Here is a 20,032-nt window from a genome sequence, read left to right as displayed (position 1 = left end):
CCAAATTCCATTCCACCTAGCATTCCATTGCATTCCACATTCCATTCCACATTCAATTCCACATTCCCTTCCAAATTCCATTCCATTCCATTCTACGTTCCATTCCACGATCCATTCCACATTCCATTCAACATTCCATTCAACATACCATACCATTCCATTCCAAGTTCCATTCCTCTTTCCATTGCATTACATTTCACTTTCCATTCCACTTTACATTGCATTCCATTCCACGTTCCATTCCACATTACATTCCACATTCCATTCCATTTCATTCCACATTCCATTCCACATTTCATTCCACATTGCATTCCACATTCCATTTCACATTCCATTCCATTCTTTTCCACATTCCATTCCTTTCCATTCCATATCCCATCCACATTCCATTCCACATTCCATTCCATTCCATTCCACATTACATACCACATTCCATTCCATTCGATTTGACGTTCCATTCCATTACATTCCACAATCCATTCCGTATTACATTCCACGTTCCATTTCATTCCATTCCACGTTCCATTCCACTTTCCTTTCCACAACCCATTCCACTTTCCATTCGACGTTCCATTCCATTAAATTCCAGGTTCCATTCCAACTTCCATTCCATTCCATTTCACACTCCATTCCATTCCATTCAACATTCCAGTCCAGTACATTCCACGTTGCTTTCCACGTTCCATTCCACGTTCCATTCCATGTTCCATTTTATTCCATTCCACGTTGCATTCCATTCCATAGCACGTTCCATTTCATTCCATTCCACTTTCCATTCCACATTCCCTTTCACATTCCATTCCACATTCCCTTCCATTAAATTCCATTCCATTCCTCATTCAATTCCGTTCCATTCCACCTTCCATATCATTCCATTCCATGCCACATTCCATTCCACATTCCATTCCACATTCCTTTCCCTTCCATTCCACATTCCATTCCATTCAATTACATTCAATTCCATTCCACATTCCATTCCACATTCCATTCCCTTCCACTCCATATTCCATTCCATTCCATTCCATATTCCACTCCACTTTCCATTCCACTTTCCATTCCATTACACTCCATTCCATTCCATTCCAATCTGTTCTGGATTCCTTTCCATTCCATTCCAAATTATATTCGAATTTCCTTTCCATTCCATTCCACATTCCATTCCTTTCCATTGCACATTATATTCCACTTTCCATTCCACGTTGCATTCCACAATCCATTCCATGTTCCTATTCTACATTCCATTCCGTGATCTATTCTACGTTCCATTCCATTCCATTTAACTTTCCATTCCATTCCATTCAACGTTCCATTCCATTCCGTTCCACATTGCATTCCATTCCATTCCTTTCCATTCCACATTACATTCGACTTTCCATTCCATTTTCCATTCCACATTCGATTCCACCTTCTATTGTACGTTCCATTCCACGTTCCATTCTGCGTTCCATTCCATTCCGTTCCACGTTCCATTCCACGTTCCATTCCACATTCCATTCCATATTCCATTCCACTTTTCATTCCACATTCCATTCCATTACACTCCATTCCATTCCATTTCAATCCATTCTGGATTCCTTTCCATTCCATTCCAAATTATTTTCGACATTCTTTTACATTCCATTCCACATTCCATTCCTTTCTATTCCACATTCAAATCCATTTCATTTTATTAACATTCCATTCCTTTCCATTCCACATCATATTCCACTGTCCATTCCACCTTCCATTCCACATTCCATTCCACGTTCCTATTCTACTTTCCATTCAATGTTCCATTTTACATTCCATTCCATTCCATTCCACTTTCCTTTCCATTCCACATTCCACTCCATTCCATTCCACATTCCTTTCCATTCCATTCCAGATTCCATTCCTTTCTATTCCACATTACTTTCGACTTTCTATTCCATGTTCCATTGCACATTCTATTCCTCATTCTCTTCTACATTCCCTTCCACGTTCCATTCTGGTTTCCACTCCATTCCATTACACGTTCCATTGAACGTTACATTCTACATTCCGTTCCACGTTACACTCCACATTCCATTCCATTCCATTCCACGGTCCATTCCGCTTTCCATTCCGTGTTCCTTTCCACGTTCCATTCCATAAAATTTCACATTCCATTCCAATCCATTCCATTCCATTCCACATTCCTTTCCATTCCATTCCATATTCCATTCAATTCCATTCCACATTCCATTCCATTCCATTGCACTTTCCATTCCACTTTCCATTACCTTCCATTCCACATTCTTTTCCATTCCATTCCACATTCCATTACACGTTCCATTCCACGTTACATTTTGAAATCCATTCCATTCCATTCCATCCTGGATTCCATTCCATTCCATTCCACATTCTATTCCACATTCCATTCCATTCCATTCCACATTCCATTCAACATTCCATTGCATTCCACTCCATATTCTACTCCGTTCCATTCCACATTCCCTTCTTTTCCATTCCACGTTATATTCCACATTCCATTCCAACTTCCATTCCACATTCCATTCAATTCGATTCCAAATTCCATTCCATTCCATTGCACATTTCATTCCACTTTCCATTCCATTATATTCCACGTTCCATTCCACATTCCATTTCCCATGTCATTCAACTTTCAATGCCCCTTGCCATTTCCATTTCCACGTTCCATTCCATTCAATTCCCCTTTCCATTCCACGTTCAATTCCACGTTCCATTCCTTTCCATTCCTCATTCCTTTCCATTCCATTTCACATTCCATTCCATTCCATTCGACATTCCATTCCACGTTCCATTCCACATTCCATTGCACGTTCAATTCCATGTTCCATTCCACAGTCCATACCACGTTCCATTCCATTACATTCCATGTTCCATTCTGTTCCATTCCACGTTCCATTCAACATTCCATTCCATTCCATTCCACTTTCCTTTCAACATTCCATTCCAGATTCCATTGCACGTTCCATTCCACTTTCCATTCCATTCCATTCCAGGTTCCATTTCACTTTTCATTCCATTCCACGTAGCATTTCACATTACATTCCACATTACACTCCATTCCATTCCAAGTGCCACTCCACATTCCATTCCACTTTCCATTCCATATTCCATTCCATTCCATTCCACATTCCATTCCATTCCATTCCACATTACATTCCATTCCATTCCACATTCCTTTACATTCCATTCCAGATTCCATTCCGCATTCCATTCCATTCCATTCCACATTCCATTCAATGTTTAATTCCACGTTCCATTCCATTCCATTCAAAGATCTATTACACCTCCCATTTCACTTTCCAATCCATGTTCCATTCCACTCAATTCCACATTGCCTTGCTTTCCATTCCACATTCCCTTCCACATTCCATTCCACATTCCATTACAATCCATTCCACATTCCATTTCACATGCCATTTCACAGTCCATTCCACATTCCGTTAAACGTTCAATACCATTCCATTCCACGTTCCATTCCATTCCATTCCACATTCCATTCCATTCTACATTCCATTACACATTGCCTTGCATTCCATTCCGCATTCCATGCCACATTCCATTACACATTCCTTTCCAATCCATTCCATATTCCATTTCACGTTCCATTCCACAGTCCATTCCACATTCCATTAAACGTTCCATTCCATTCCATTCCACGTTTCACTCCAGTTTACATTCCTTTCAATTCCACGTTCCATTCCCCTTTCCATTTCACAAGCCATTCCAAGATGCATTCTACTTTCCATTCCACGTTCCATGCCATGTACTATTCGAAGATCCATTCCATTCCATTCCACGTTACATTCAACATTCTATTCCATCCCATTCCACGTTCCATTCCATTCCATTCCATGTTCCATTTCACATTCCTTTCCACATTCCATTCCGTTCAATTCCACATTCCTTTCCACATTCCTTTCCACATTCCACTCCATTTCATTCCATTCCACATTCCATTTCACGCTCCATTCCACTTTCCATTGCATTCTATTCCACATTCCATTCCACATTAAATTCAATTCCATTCCACGTTTCATTCCACATTCCATGCCACATTCCATTTCATTCCTTTCCAGTTTCCATTACACTATCCTTTCCATTCGATTCCGCGTGCAATTCCACGTTGCATTCCACGTTCCATTCCACTTTCAATTCCATTCCTTTAAACGTTCCATTCGACATTCCATTGCACAATCCATTCCACGTTCCATTTCATTGCAATCCACGTTCCATTCCACATTCCATTGTATTTTACATTCCAAGTTCCATTCCACATTACTTTCCACGTTCCATTCCAATTTCCTTTCCATTCCATTCCGTGTTCCATTCCACATTCCATTGCACATTCCAATCCACCTCACATTCCACATTCCATTCCACGTTCCATTCCACATTCCTTTCCATGATCCATTCCAATCCATTACACGTTCCATTCCACATTCTATTCCATTCAATTCCGAGATCCAATCCACATTTCATTCCACATTAGATTCCAGATTCCATTCCACATTCTCTTCCACTTTCCATCCCATATTGCATTCCACATTCCCTCTCACATTCCATTCCGTTTCATTCCAGTTTCCATTCCATATTCCATTGCATTCCATTCCACATCCCATACCACATTGCATTCCATATTCAATAACAGTACATTCAACATTCCATGCCGCATTACATTACATTCCATTCCACGTTCCATTCCATTACATTTCACATTCCATTCCACATTCAATTACACGTCCCATTCTACGTTACATTAGAGGTTCCATTACATGTTACATTCCACGTTCCATTCCATTCCATTCCACGTTACATTTCATATTCCCTTCCATTCCTTTCCGTGGAAGGAAAAGTGGAATACAATGTGGAATGGGATGGAATAGAATGTGGAATGGAATGGGATGGAATATGGAATGAAATCGAATGTGGAATGGAATGGAATGGAATGTGGAATGCAATAGAATGGAATGTGCAGTGGGGTGGAATGGAATGTGGAATGGAATGGAATGGAAAGGAAAGGAATGTGGAATGGAATGGAATGGAATGCAATGTGGAATTAAATGGAATGGAAAGTGGAATGAAATGGAATGGAATGGGGAATGGAATGCAAAAGTATGTGGAATGGAATGGAATGGAATATAGAATGGAATGGAATGTTAGGTGGAATGGTATGTGGAATGGAATGCAATAGAATATGGAACGGAATGGAATCGAATGTGCAATTGAATGGAATGGAATGAGATATGGAATGCAATGGAATGTGGAATGGTATGTGCAATGGAATGGAATGGAATGTGCAATGGAATGGAATGGAATGTGGAATGGAATGGAATGGAATGTTGAATGTAATGTGGAATTTAATGGAATGGAATGTGGAATGGAATGGAATGGAATGTGGAATGTAATGTGGAATTTAATGGAATCAAATGAGGAATGGAATGTGATATGGAATGGAATGCAGAATGGAATGGAATGCGGAATGGAATGGAATGGAATGGAATGGAATGAGGAGTGGAGTGGAATGGAATGGAATGGAATGTGGAATGGAACTTAAAATGGAAAGCAATTGATTGTGGAATGGAATGGAATGGAATGGAATGTGGAATGGAGTGGAAAGGAATGGACTGGAATTTGGAGTGGAATGGAATGGAATGAAGAATGCAATGTGGAATGCAATGGAATGTAATGGAATGCAGTCTGGAATGGAATGTGTAATGGAATGTGAAATGGAGTGGAATGGAATGTGGAATGGAATGGAATGGAACATGGAATGGAATGGAATGGAACATGGAATGGAATGTGGAAAGGAATTTGCAATGGAATGCAATGAGTAATGGAATGGGATGGAATCTGGAATGAAATGTAGAATGGAATGGAATGGAGTGGAATATGGAATGGAATGTTGAATGGAATGGAATGGAATGGAATGTGGACTCGTAGGGAAGTGAATGGAGTGGACTGTGGAATGGAATGGAATGGAATGTGAAATGGCATCGAATGGAATATGGAATGGAACGTGGAATGGAATGGAATGGAATCTGGAATGGAATGTGGAATGGAATGGAATGGAATGTGGAAGGGAATGTGGAATGGAATGGAATGGAATGTGAAATGGAATGGAATGGCATGGAATGTAGAATGGAATGTGCAATGAAATGGCATGGAATGTGGAATGGAATGGAATTGAATGTGGAATGGAATGGAATAGGATGTGGAATGGAATGTGGAATGGAATGTGGAATGGAATGGAATGAAACGTGGAATTGAATGGAATTCGGAATGGAAAGGAATGGAATGTGGAATGAAATAAAATGGAATGTGGAATGGAATGGAATTGAATGTGAAATGGAATGGAATGGAAAGTGGAATGGGACATGGAAAGGAACGCGAAATGGTATATGCAATGGAATGTGGAATGGAATGCAATGGAATGTGGAATGGTATACGGAATGCAATGGAATGGAATGGAACGTGAAACGGAATGCAATGGAATGTGGAATACAATAGAAAGGAATGTGGAATGGAATGTGGAATGGAATGGAATGTAGAATGGATAGGAATATGGAAAGGAATGGAAGAGAAAGGGGAATGGAATGGAATGGAATGTGGAATGGGATGTGGAATGGAAGGAAATGGAAAGTGGAATGGAATGGGATGGAATGTGGAATGGAATGTGGACTGGAATGTAGAATGAAAGGAATGGAAAGTGGAATAGAAGGGAATGCAATGTGGAATGGAATGGAATGGAATGTGGAATGGAATGTGAAATGGATTGAGGAATGGAAAGTGGAAAGTAACGTTGAATGGAATGTGGAAAGGAACTTGGAATGCAACGTGGAATGGAACGTGGAATGGAACATGGAATGGAATGTGAAATGGAATTTGGAATGGAATGTGGAATGCAATGGAATGGAATGGAATGGATCGCTATGTGAAATGGAAAGGAATGGAATGTGGATTATAATGGAACGGAATGTGGAAAGGAATGGAATGAAATGTGGAATTTAATGGAATGGAATTTGAAATGGAATGGAACGTGGAATGGAATGGAATGGCATGGAATGGAATTTGAAATGGAATAGAAAGTGAAATGGAATGGAATGGAATGGAATGGAATGTGGAAAGGAATGGAATGGAAGGTGGAATGGAATGGAATCGAAATTGGAAAGCAATGGACTGGAATGATATGTGGAATGCAAAGGAATGTAAAATGCAATGGAATGTGGAAAGGAATGCAATGGTATGTGGAATGGAATAAGGAATGGAATGGAACAGAATGGAATGGAATGTTGAATGGAATGGAATGTGAATTGGAATGGAACTGATTGTGGATTGGAACGTGGAAAGGAATGTGGAATGAAATGGAATGGAATGTGAAATGGAATGAGGTACGGAACGTGGAATGGAATGGAATGGAACGTGGAATGGAACGTGGAATGGAACGCGGAGAGGAAAGTGCAATGGAACATGGAATGAAATGGAAAGGAACGTGGAATGGAACGTGGAATGCAATGGAATGGAAAGTGGAATGGAATGGATTGGAATGGAATGGAATGGAATTTGAAATGGAATGGAATTGAATGTGGATTGGAATGGAATGGAATGTGGAATGAAATGGAATGGAATGTGGATGGAAAGTGGAATGCAATGGAAAGGAATGTGGAATGGAATATTAACTGGAATGGAATGGAACATGGAATGGAAATTGGAATGGAATGTGGAATGGAAGTTGAAATGGAACTTGGAAAGGAATACAATGCAATGTGGAATGGAATGGAATGGAATTTAGAATGGAATGTGGAATGCAATGGAATGGAATGTGGAATGGAATGGAAAGGAATTTGAAAGGGAATGGGGAATGGAATTGAATGTAAAGTGGAAAGGAATGGAATGTGTAACGGAAAGAAATGGAATTTTTAGTGGAACGTGGAATGGAATGGAATGGAATGCGGAATGGAATGTGGAATGGAATGGAATGAAATTTGAAATGGAATTTGGAATGGAATGGAATGGAATGTGGAATAGAATGTGGAATGGAATGGAATGGAAAGTGGAATGGAATGTGGAATGGAATGGAAAGGAATGGAATGTGGAATGGAATGTGGAATGGAGTGGAAGGTAATGTGGAATGGAAAGGAATGAAACGTGAAATGGAATGGAATGGAATGTGGAATGGAATGTTTAATGGAATGGAATGGAAGGTGGAATAGAATGGAATAGAAGGTGGAATGAAATGCAATGCAATGTGGAATGGAATTGAATGGAATGCAATGGAACGTGGAATGGAATGGAATGGAATTTGAAATGGAATGGAATTGAATGTGGATTGGAATGGAATGGAATGTAGAATGAAATGGAATGGAATGTGGATGGAAAGTGGAATGGAATGGAAAGGAATGTGGAATGGAATATTAACTGGAATGGAATGGAACATGGAATGGAAATTGGAATGGAATGTGGAATGGAAGGTGAAATGGAACTTGGAAAGGAATACAATGCAATGTGGAATGGAATGGAATGGAATTTAGAATGGAATGTGGAATGCAATGGAATGGAATGTGGAATGGAATGGAAAGGAATTTGAAACGGAATGGGGAATGGAATTGAATGCAAAGTGGAAAGGAATGGAATGTGTAACGGAATGAAATGGAATTTTTAGTGGAACGTGGAATGGAATGGAATGGAATGCGGAATGGAATGTGGAATGGAATGGAATGAAATTTGAAATGGAATTTGGAATGGAATGGAATGGAATGTGGAATAGAATGTGGAATGGAATGGAATGGAAAGTGGAATGGAATGTGGAATGGAATGGAAAGGAATGGAATGTGGAATGGAATGTGGAATGGAGTGGAATGGAATGCAATGGAACATGGAATGGAATGGAATGGAATTTGTAATGGAATGAAGAATGGAATGGAATAGAATGCAATTGAATGTGGAATGAAATAAAATGGAATGTGGAATTGAATGGAATTTAATGTGGAATGGAATGTGGAATGGAATGTGGAATGGAAAGGAAAGTGTAATGGAATTGAATACAAAGTGGAAAGGAATGTGGAATGGAATGTGGAATGCAGTGGAATGGAATGTTTAATGGAATGTGGAATGGAATGGAATGTGGAAAGGAAAGGAGTAGAATGTGTAATAGAATGTGGAATGGAAGGTGGAATGGAATGGAATGGAGTGTGGAATGGAATCTGGAATGGAATGTGGAATGGAATGGAATGTGTAATGGAATGGAATGAAATGCAATGGAATGTGGAATAAAATGTAGAATGGAAAGGGGAATGGAAAGAAATGGAGTGTGGAATCGAATGTGGAGTGGAATGGAATGGAATTTGGAAAGGAAAATAATGGAATGTGGAATATTTTGGAATGTGGAATGGAATGAAATGTCGAATGGAATGAAAAGGAATGTGGAATGGCATGCAATGGAAAGGAATTTGAAATGAAATGGAATGAAATTTGGAATGGAATGTAGAATAGAAGGTGGAATGGAAAGTGGAATGGATCACGGAAGAGAATGTGCAATTGAATGTGGAATGGAATGAGGAATGGAATGGAAAGGAATGTGGAATGGAAGGGAATGGAATGTGGAAAGGAAGGGAATGGAATGGGATGCAATGTGGAATGAAATGGAATGGAACCTGGAATGGAATATGGAAAGGAATGGAAAGGAATGTGTAATGCAATGGAATGGAATATGGAATGGAATATGGAATGGAATGGAATGGAACGTGGAATGGAACTTGAAATGGAATGGAATGGAATGGAAAGTGGAATGGAAGATAATGGAATGTGGAATGGATCTTGGAATGGAATAGAATGGAACGTGGAATGGAAAGGAACAGAATGTGAAATGCAACGTGGAATGGAATGGAATGGAAAGTGCAATAGAATGGAATGGAACGTGAAGTGGAATTGAATGGAATTTGGAATGTAATGGAATTGAAGTGGAATTCAATGGAATGTAATGTGGAATGGAATGGAATGGAATGGAATCTGGAATGGAATGGAATGGAACGTGGAATGGAATGTGGAATGGAATGTGGAATGGGACATGGTATGGAACGTGGAACGGAATGGAATGGAACGTGGAATGGATTGTGGTATGGACGGAATGGAATGTGGAATGGAATGATTAATGCAATGGAATGGAATGTTGAATGGAATGGAAAGTTTAATGGAATGGAATGGAATGTGTAATGGAATGGAATGGAATGTTGAATGGAATGTGGAATGTATTGTGGAATGGAAAGTGAAATGGAATGGAATGGAATGTGTAATGCAACGTGCAATGGAATGTGGAATGTAACATGGAATGGAAAATGGAATGGAACGTGGAATGGAATGGAATGGAAAGTGGAAAGGAACGTGGAATGGAATTTGTAATGGAATTGAATGCATTGTGGAATGAAATGCAATGGAAAGTGGAATAGAATGGAATAGAACGTGGAATGGAACGTGGATTGGAACATGGAATGGAACATGGAATGGAATGTGTAATGGAAAGGAATGGAATGTAGAGTCGAATTGAATGGAAAGGAAAGTGCAATGGAAAGCGAAAGGAAATGGAATGGAATGTGGAATCAAATGGAATTGATTGTGGAAGGGAACGTGGAATGGAATGGAATGGAACGTAGAATGGAACATGGAATGGAATGTGGAATGGGACGTGGAATGGAATGGAATGTGGAATGGAATGTGTAACGGAATGGAATGGAATGTAGAATTTAAGGTGGAATGGAATTTAATGGAATGTGGAATGGAATGTGGAATGGAATGAAGAATGGAAAGTGCAGTGGAATGCTGAAAGCAATGTGGAATGGAATGGAATGGAACGCGGAATGAAATGTGGAATGAACTCTGGAATGGAACGTGAAATGGTGCGTGTAATAGATTGGAATGGAATGTGCAATGGAATGTGCCATGGAATGTGGAATGGAATGCAAGGAAATGTGCAATGGAATGTGGAAAGGTATGGAATGGAATGTGCAATGGAATGTAATGGAATGTGTAGTGGAATGTGGCATGGACTGTAATGGATTGTGGAATACAACGGAATGGAATGTGGATGGAATATGGAATAGAAAGTGGAATGGAATGGAATGGAATGTGCAATGGAATGTGGAATGAATTGAATGGAACATGGAATGGAACTGGGAATGGAACGTAGAAAGGAACGTGGAATGGAACTTGGAAAGGAACATGGAATGGAACATGGAATGGAATGTGGAATGCAGCGTGAAATGGAATGAAAAATGGAAAGTGGAACGGAACGTGGAATGTAATGGAACAGAACCTGGAATGGGATAGAATGGAGTGCAGCGTGGAATGGAATGGAATGGAACATGGAACGGAACATGGAATGTAACGAGGAATGGAATGTGGAATGGAACGTGGAATGGAATGTTGAATGTAACGTGGAATGGAATGTGCAGTGGAATGTGGAACCGAACGTGGTAAGGAAAGAAATGGAAAGTGGATTGGAACTTGGAATGGAATGGAATGGAACGTGGAATGGATTGTGCAATGGACAGTGGAATGGAAAGTGAAACGGAACGTGGAATGAATGGGAATGGAATATGGAATGGAAAGTGGAAAGGAATGTGGAATGGAAAGCAAGGCCATGTGGAATGGAAAGTAGAATGGAATGAAATGCTACGTGGAGTGGAATGGAATGGAACGTGGAATGAAATGGAATGGAACGTGAAATGGAAACTGGAATGGAATGGAATGGAACGTGTCATGGAGAGTGGATTGGAAAACGGTATGCAACGTGGAAAGGAAAGTGGAATGGAATGGAATGCAATGTTGACTGGAATGGAATGGAATGTGGAATGGAATGGAATGGAATATAGAATGCAACGTGGAAGGGAATGGAATGGAATGTGAAATGGAACGTGGAATGGAACCTCTAATGGAACGGAGAATGGAACATGGAATGGAATGGAACGTGTAATGCAAAGCAGAATGGAAAGTGAAATGGAATGGAACGTAACGTGGAATGGAATGGAAGAGAACATGGAATGGAATGGAATGGAACAGAGAATGGAATGTGGAATGGAATGTAGAAGGGAACGTGGAATGGAAAGTGGAATGGAACATGGAATGGGAAATAGAATGTAATGTGCAATGGAAAGGAACAGAATGTGGAATGCAATGGAATGGAATATGGAATGGAATGGAATGGAATGTCAAATATAATTTGGAATGGAATGGAAAGGAATTCAGAATGGAATGGAATGGAATGGAATGTGGAATGGAGAGTGGAAAAGAATGTGGAATGGAATGTGGAATGTAACGTGGAATGGAATGGAACGGAATGTGGAATGCAATGTGGAATGTTATGGAATGGAGTGTGGAATGGAATCTGCAGTGGAATGTTGAATGCAATGTGGAATGGAACGGAAGGTAGAATGGAATGTGGAATGGATGGAAAGGACTGTGTAATGGAATGTGGACTGCAATGGAATGCAGTGTGGAATAGAATGGAATGGAATGTGGAATGGAATGTGGAAAGGAATGTGGAATGGAAAGTGGAATGGAACGGAATGGAATGTGGAATGGAATGTGGAATGGAATGTTGAATGGAATGTGGAATGGAATGTGGAATGGAATGTGGAATGGAACGTGGAATGGATTGGATTGCAATGGAATAGATTGTGGAATGGAATGTGGAATGGAATGTGGAATGGAACGTGGAATTGAATGGAAAGGAACATGGAATGGGATGGAAGTGAATTTGGAATGGAAGGTGGAATGGAAAGGAATGGAACGTGGAAAGGAACATGGAATGGAACGTGGAATTGAAAGTGGAATGGAACGTAGAATGGAATGTGCAATGCAGCGTGGAAAGGAGTATGGAGTGGAATGTGGAATGGAATGGAATGGAATGTGGAATGGAATGGAATGGAATGTGGAATGGAATGGAATGGAATGTGGAATGGAACGTGGAATGGAATGGAATGCAATGTGGAATGGAATGGGGAAAGGAACGGAATGGAATGTGGAATGGAATGTGGAATGGAACGTGGAATGGAATGTAATGGAATGTGGAATGGAAGTTGGAATGAAATGGAATGCAACTTGGAATGGATTGTGGAAAGGAAACTGAAATGGAATGTGGCATGGAACATGGAATGGCATGGGCAATGGAATGTGGAATGGAATGTGGAAAGTAATGGAATGGAAAGTGAAATGGAAGGTGGAATGGAATGGTTTGGAACTTGGAATGTAATATGGAATGGAATGAGGAATGGAACGTAGAATGGAACGTGAAATGGATTGGAAAGCAAGTGGAATGCAATGGAATGGAATGTGGAATAGGATATGGAATGGAATGTGGAATTGAATGTGGAATGGAATGCAATGTTGAATGGGATGTGGAATGGAATGTGGAATGGAAAGTGGAATGGAATGGAACGGAATGTGGAATGGTAAGTGGAATGGAATGTGGAATGGAATGGAGTGGGATTTGAAATGCAGTGGAATGCAATGTTGAAAGGAAGGTGTAATGGAATGTGGAATGTAATGTGGAATGGAATGGAGTGGAATGTTCAATGGAATGGCATGCAATTTGTAATGGAAAGTGGAATGGAATGGAACGGAATGTGGAATAGAATGTGGAATGGAATGGAATGGAATCCTGAATGGAATGGAATGGAATGGAATGGAACGCGAAATGGAGCGTGGAATGGAACATGGAGTGGAATCTGGAATGGAATGGAAAATAATGTGGAATGGAAGGTAATGGAATGTGGAATGGAATGTGAAATGGAGTGGAATGGAATGAGGAATGGAATGGAATGGAATATGGAATGGAACGTTGAATGGAAAGTGGAATGGAACATCTAATGGAACGTGGAATGCAACGTGGAACGGATTGGAATGGAACGTGCAATGGAATGTGGAATGGAATGTGGAATGTAATGGAATGGAATGTTGAAGAGAATGTGGAAAGGAATGGAATGGAATGTGGAATAGAATATGGAATGGAAAGGAATGGAATGTGGAAAGGAATGTGAAATAGAACGTCGAATGGAATGGAATCGAATGTGAAATGGAACGTGGAATGGAATGGAATGAAATTTGGAAGTAAACATGGAATGGAAAGTGAAATGGCATGTGGCATGGAAAGTTTAATTACATGGGCAATGGAATGTGGAATGGAACGTGGAATAGAATGTGGAATGCAACGCGGAATGGAATGGCAGGGAATGTGGAATGGAATGTGGGATGGAATGGAATGGAATGTGGAATGGAATGTGGAATGGAATGGAATGGAATGTGGCATGCAATGTGGAATAGAATGTGGAACGGAATGGAATGGAATATGGAATGGAATGTGAAATGGAATGGAGTGGAATATGAAATGTAATGTGGAATGGAATGTGAAATGGAATGTGGAATGGAATGTGGAATGGAATGTGGAACAGAAAGTGGAATGGAATGCAATGGAACGTGGATTGGAAAGTTTATTGGAACATGGAATGAAACGTGGAATGGAATGTGGAATGGAATGGATTATGGAATGGAATGTGAAATGGAATGGAGTGGAATATGAAATGTAATGTGGAATGGAATGTGAAATGGAATGTGGAATGGAATGTGGAATGGAATGTGGAACGGAATGTGGAATGGAATGCAATGGAACGTGGAATGGAAAGTTTATTGGAACATGGAATGCAACGTGGAATGTAATGTGGAATGGAATGGAATGGAATTGAATGTGGAATGGAATGGAATGCAAAGTGTAATGCAATGTGAAATGGAATGTGGAATGCAAGGTTGAATGGAATGGAATGGAATGTGGAATGGAATCAGGAATGAAATGTGGAATGGAATGTGGAGGGGAACATGGAATGGAATGTAATGCAATGTGGAACAGAATGTGGAATAGAATGTAGAATGGATGTGGAATGGAACAGAATAGAATGGAATGTGGAATGAAATGTGAAATAGAATGTGGAATGCAATGTGGAATGGAATGCAATTGAATGTGGAATGGAATGGATTTGAATGTGGAAAGGAATGTGGAACGGAATGTAATGCAACGTGCAAAGTAATGGAATGGAATGTAGAATGGAATGTGGAATGGAAAGAAATGGAATGTGTAATGGAAAGGAATGTAATGTGGAATGCAATGGAATGGTATGGAATGTGGAATGGAATGGAATAGAATGGAATGGAATGTGCAATGGAATGGATTGGAATGCGGAATGGAATAGAATAGAATGTGGAATGGAATGGAATGGAATGGAATGTGGAGAGGATTGGAATGGAATGGAATATGGAATGGAATACAATGGAATAGAATGAAATGGAATACAATGTGGAATGGAATGTGGAATGGAATGGAATGCAATGGAATGTGGAATGCAATGCAATGTGGAATGGAACGTGGAATGCAACGTGGATTGGAATGGAATGGATTGTGGAACGGAATGTGGAATGGAACGTGGAAAACAACGAGGAATGGAATGGAATGCATTGTGCAATGGAATGTGCAATGGAATGGAATGGAATGTTGAACAGAATGTGGAACAGAATGTGGAATAGAATGGAAAGGAATGTGGAATTGGAAGTGGATTGGAATGGAATGGAATGTGGAATCGAATGGAGTGGAATGTGGAATCAAATGTGGACTGGAATGCAATGGGATGTGGAATGGAATGTGGACTGAAATGGAATGGAATGTGGAATGGAATGTGGAAAGGAATGTGGAATAGAATGGAATATAATGTGGAATGGAATGGGGAATGGAACGGAATGGAAAGTGGAATGGATTGTGGAATGGTATGTAGAATGGAATGTGGAATGGAATATAATGTAATGTGGAATGGAATGTTAAATAGAACGTGGAATGGAAAGTGGAATGGAATGGAATGGAAAGTGGAATGGAATGGAACGGAAAGTGAAATGGAACGTGGAATGCAACGCGGAATGGAACGTGGAATGGAACGTGGAAAAGAAAGTGAAATGGAATGCGCAATGGAATGTGGAATGGATCGTGGAATGGAATGTGCAATGCAATCTGAAATGGAACGTGGAACGGAATGGAATGGAATGTGGAATGGAACGTGGAATGGAATGGAATGGAACTTGGAATTGAATGTGGAATGGAACGTGGAATGGAATGGAACGAGAAATGGAATGGAAAGGAACGTGGGAGGGAAAGGGGAATGAAATGTGGAATGAAACCTGTAATTGAATGTGGAATGGAATGTGGAATGGAAAGTTAAGGAATGTGGAAAAGAATGGAATGGAATGTGGAAAGGAATTTAATGGAATGCAGAATGGAATGTGGAATGGAATGGAATGTGGAATGGAATGGCATTTAATGGTATGGAATGTGGAATGGAATGGAATGGAATGGAATCTGGAATGGAATGTGGAAAGGAATGTGGAATACAACGAAATGGAATGTGGAATGGAATGTGGAATGGAAAATAGAATGGAATGTATTGGATTGTGGAATGGAATATGAAATGCAATGTGGAATGGAAAGTGGAATAGAACTTAATGGAATGTGGAACGGAAAGGGGAATGGAATGTGGAATGGAACGTGTAATGGAACGTGGAATGTTATGTAACAGAACGTGGAATGGAACATGGAATGGAATGGAATGGAACGTGGATTGGAATGTGGAAAGGATCGTGGAATGGAAAGTGGAATGGAATGGAGTGGAACATGGATTGGAAAGTGGAATGCAATGTGCAATAGAAAGTGGAATGGAATGTGGAATGGAAAGTGTATTTGAAAGGAACGGAAGGTGGAATGGAATGGAATGGAATGTTGAATGGAATGGAATGGAAAGTGGAATGGAATGAAATGGAATATGGAATGCAATGGAATAGAATGTGACATGGAATGTGGAATGGAGTAGAATGGAATGTGGAGTAGAATGTGGAATGGAATGGAATGGAATGATAAGGAATATGGAATGCAATGGATTGGAACGTGGAATGGAATGTGGAATGGAACGTGGAATGGAATATGGAATGGAACGTGGAATGGAAGGTGGAATGGAATGGAATGGAAAGTGGAGTGGAACGTGGAATGGAATGTGAAATGGAAAGTGGAATGGAAATGAATGGAATGTGCAATGGAATGTAATGGAATATGGAATGGAACGGAATGGAATGTGGAATTGAATGTGGAATGGAATGGAATGGCATCTGGAATAGAATATGGAATGGAATGGTATGGAAAGCATAACGGAATGGAATGAGAGGGTATGGAATGTGGAATGGAACAGAATGGAATTTGGAATGGAATGGAATGGAACGTGGAATGTAACGTGGAATGGAATGTGGAATGGAAAGGAATGGAACGTAGAATGGAATGCGGAATGGACAGGAATGGAATGGAATAGATGGAATGTGGAATGGAATGCGGAATGGAATGTGTAATCAAATGTGCAATGGAATGGAATGGAATGTGGAATGGAATGTGGAATGGTCTGTTGAATGGAATGTGGAAACGAAAGTGTAATGGAACGGAATGGAATGTGAAATGGAATGCAATGAAATGTGGAATGAAATGTGGAATGGAATGGAATGTGGAATGGAATGTGGAATGAAATGGAATGGAGTGTGGAATGGAATGGAATGGAATATAGAATTGAATATGGAACAGAATGTGGAATGCAATGTGCAATGGAATGTGGAATGGAATGGAACGGAATGTGGAAAGGAATGTGTAATGGAACGGAATGGAATGTGGAATGGAATGTGGAATGGAGGGTGCAATTGAATGTGGAATGGAATGTGGAACGGAATGTGAAATGGAATCTGGAATGGATTGGAATGGAATGTGGAATGGAACGTGAAATGAAACGGAATTCAATGTGGAATTGAACGCGTAATGCAATGCAATGGGAAGTGGAATGCAACGTGGAATGGAACGTGCTTTGGAATGGAAGGGAATGTGGAAAGGAAAGTGGAATGGAATGTAGAAAGATATGGAATGGAATTTAGAGTGGAATGTGGAATGGAATGGGAAGGAATGGGGAATGGAATGGAAAGGAATGTTCAATGGATTGTGGAACGTAATGTGTAATGGCAGGTGGAAAGGAATGTGGAAAGAAATGTGTAATGGAAGGGAATGGAATGTGAAATGGAATGGAATGGAATGTGGAATGGAATGTGGAAGGGAATGGAATGCAATATGGAATGAAATATGAAATGCAATGTGGAATGCAATGTGGAATTGAATGTGGAATGGAATGTGGAATGCAATGGAATGCAACGTGGAAAGGTATATGAAATGCAATGTGGAATGTAATGTGATATGTAAAGTGAAATTGAATGTGGAATGGAATGTGGAATGGAATGGAATGGAATGTGGAATGGAACAGAATGTTATGTGTAATGTAATGTGGATTGGAAAGTAATGGAATGGAATTTATTGTGGAATGGAATGTGGAATGGAAAGTGTGATGGAACGGAATCGAATGTGGAATGCAATGTGGAACGGAATGTGGAATGGGACGTGGAATGAAATGGAATGGAATGTGGAATGGAATTTCTAATGGTATGGAATAGAACGCGCAAAGGAAGGTGGAATGGAACGTGGAAAGGAACTTGGAATGGAACGTGGAAGGAAATGTGTAATGGAATGTGAAATGGAACATGGAATGGAATGGAACGTGGAATGGAACTTGGAACGGAATGGAATGCAACATAGAATGGAAAGTGGAATGGAATGTGGAATGGAATGTCAAATGGAATGGAATGCAACACGGAATGGAATGGGATGGAGTGTGCAATGGAATGAAATATTATGTGGAATGGTATGGTATGGAATGTGGAATGGAATGGAATGGAATATGGAGAACAATGTGGAATGGAACGTGGGACGGAATGTGGAATTCAATGGAATGGAAAGTGGAATGGAATGTGGGATGGAATGTGGAATTGAATGCAATGGAAAGTGGAAGGGAATGGAATGTAATGTGGAATAGAATGGAATGGAATGCGGAATACAAAGGAATGGAATGTGGAATGCAATGGATTGGAATGGAATGAGGAATTGAATGGAAAGGAATGGAATAGAATATGGAATTCAAAGGAAAGGAACATGAAATAGAATGCGGAATGCAATGAGTTATGGAATGTGGAATGTAATTGAATGTAAAGTGAAATGTAATGGAATTGAATGTGGAATAGAATGGAATGGAACAGAATGTGGAACACAATGGAATGCAATGGAATAGAAAACGGAATGGAACAGAATGGAATGTGGAAGCCAATGTAACGGAATGGAATGTGGAATTGAATGGAATGGAATGTGGAATGGAATGGAATGGAATGTGGAATGGAATGGAATGGAAGGTGTAATGGTATGTGAAATGGAATGTGTCATGGAATGCAATGGAATGGAACGGAAAGTTGAATGGAATGGAATGGAATGTGGAATGGAATGGAATGGAATACAGAATGGTATGGAATGGAATTTGGAACGAAATGGAATGGAATGGAAAGGAATGTGGAATGGAATGCAATGGAATAGAATGGAATGTGGAATGGAATGTGGAATGGAATGTGAAATGGAATCTGGAGTGGAACGTGGAATGGAATATGGAATGGAATGGAATGGAAAGTGGAATGGAAAGCCTAATGGAAGGTGGAATGCAACGTGTAATGTAATGGAATGGAATGTGAAATGGAATGGAATGGAATGTGAAATAGAATGGAATGGAATTGAAAGTGGAATGGAATGTGGAATGGAATCAAATGGAATCTGGAATGGAATGGAATGGGATGTGGAATGGAATGGAATGGAAGGTGGAATGGTATGTGGAACGGAATGTGGAATGGAATGTGGAATGGAATGGAATGGAATGGAATGTGGAATAGAATGGAATGGAATGGAATGAGGAATGGAATGTGGAATGGAATGTGGAATGTAATCGTATGGAATGTGGAATGGAACGGAATGGAATGTGAAATGGAATGGAATGTGGAATGGAATTGAATGGAATGTGGATTGGAATGGAATTGAAAGTGTAATGGAATGGAATGGAATGTTATG

This window comes from Pongo pygmaeus, chromosome 16 (genome assembly GCF_028885625.2).
Source record: "Pongo pygmaeus isolate AG05252 chromosome 16, NHGRI_mPonPyg2-v2.0_pri, whole genome shotgun sequence".
Lineage (NCBI taxonomy): Eukaryota > Metazoa > Chordata > Mammalia > Primates > Hominidae > Pongo > Pongo pygmaeus.
The sequence above is the reverse complement of the archived record's forward strand: the minus strand, read 5'-3'. Positions refer to the sequence as shown.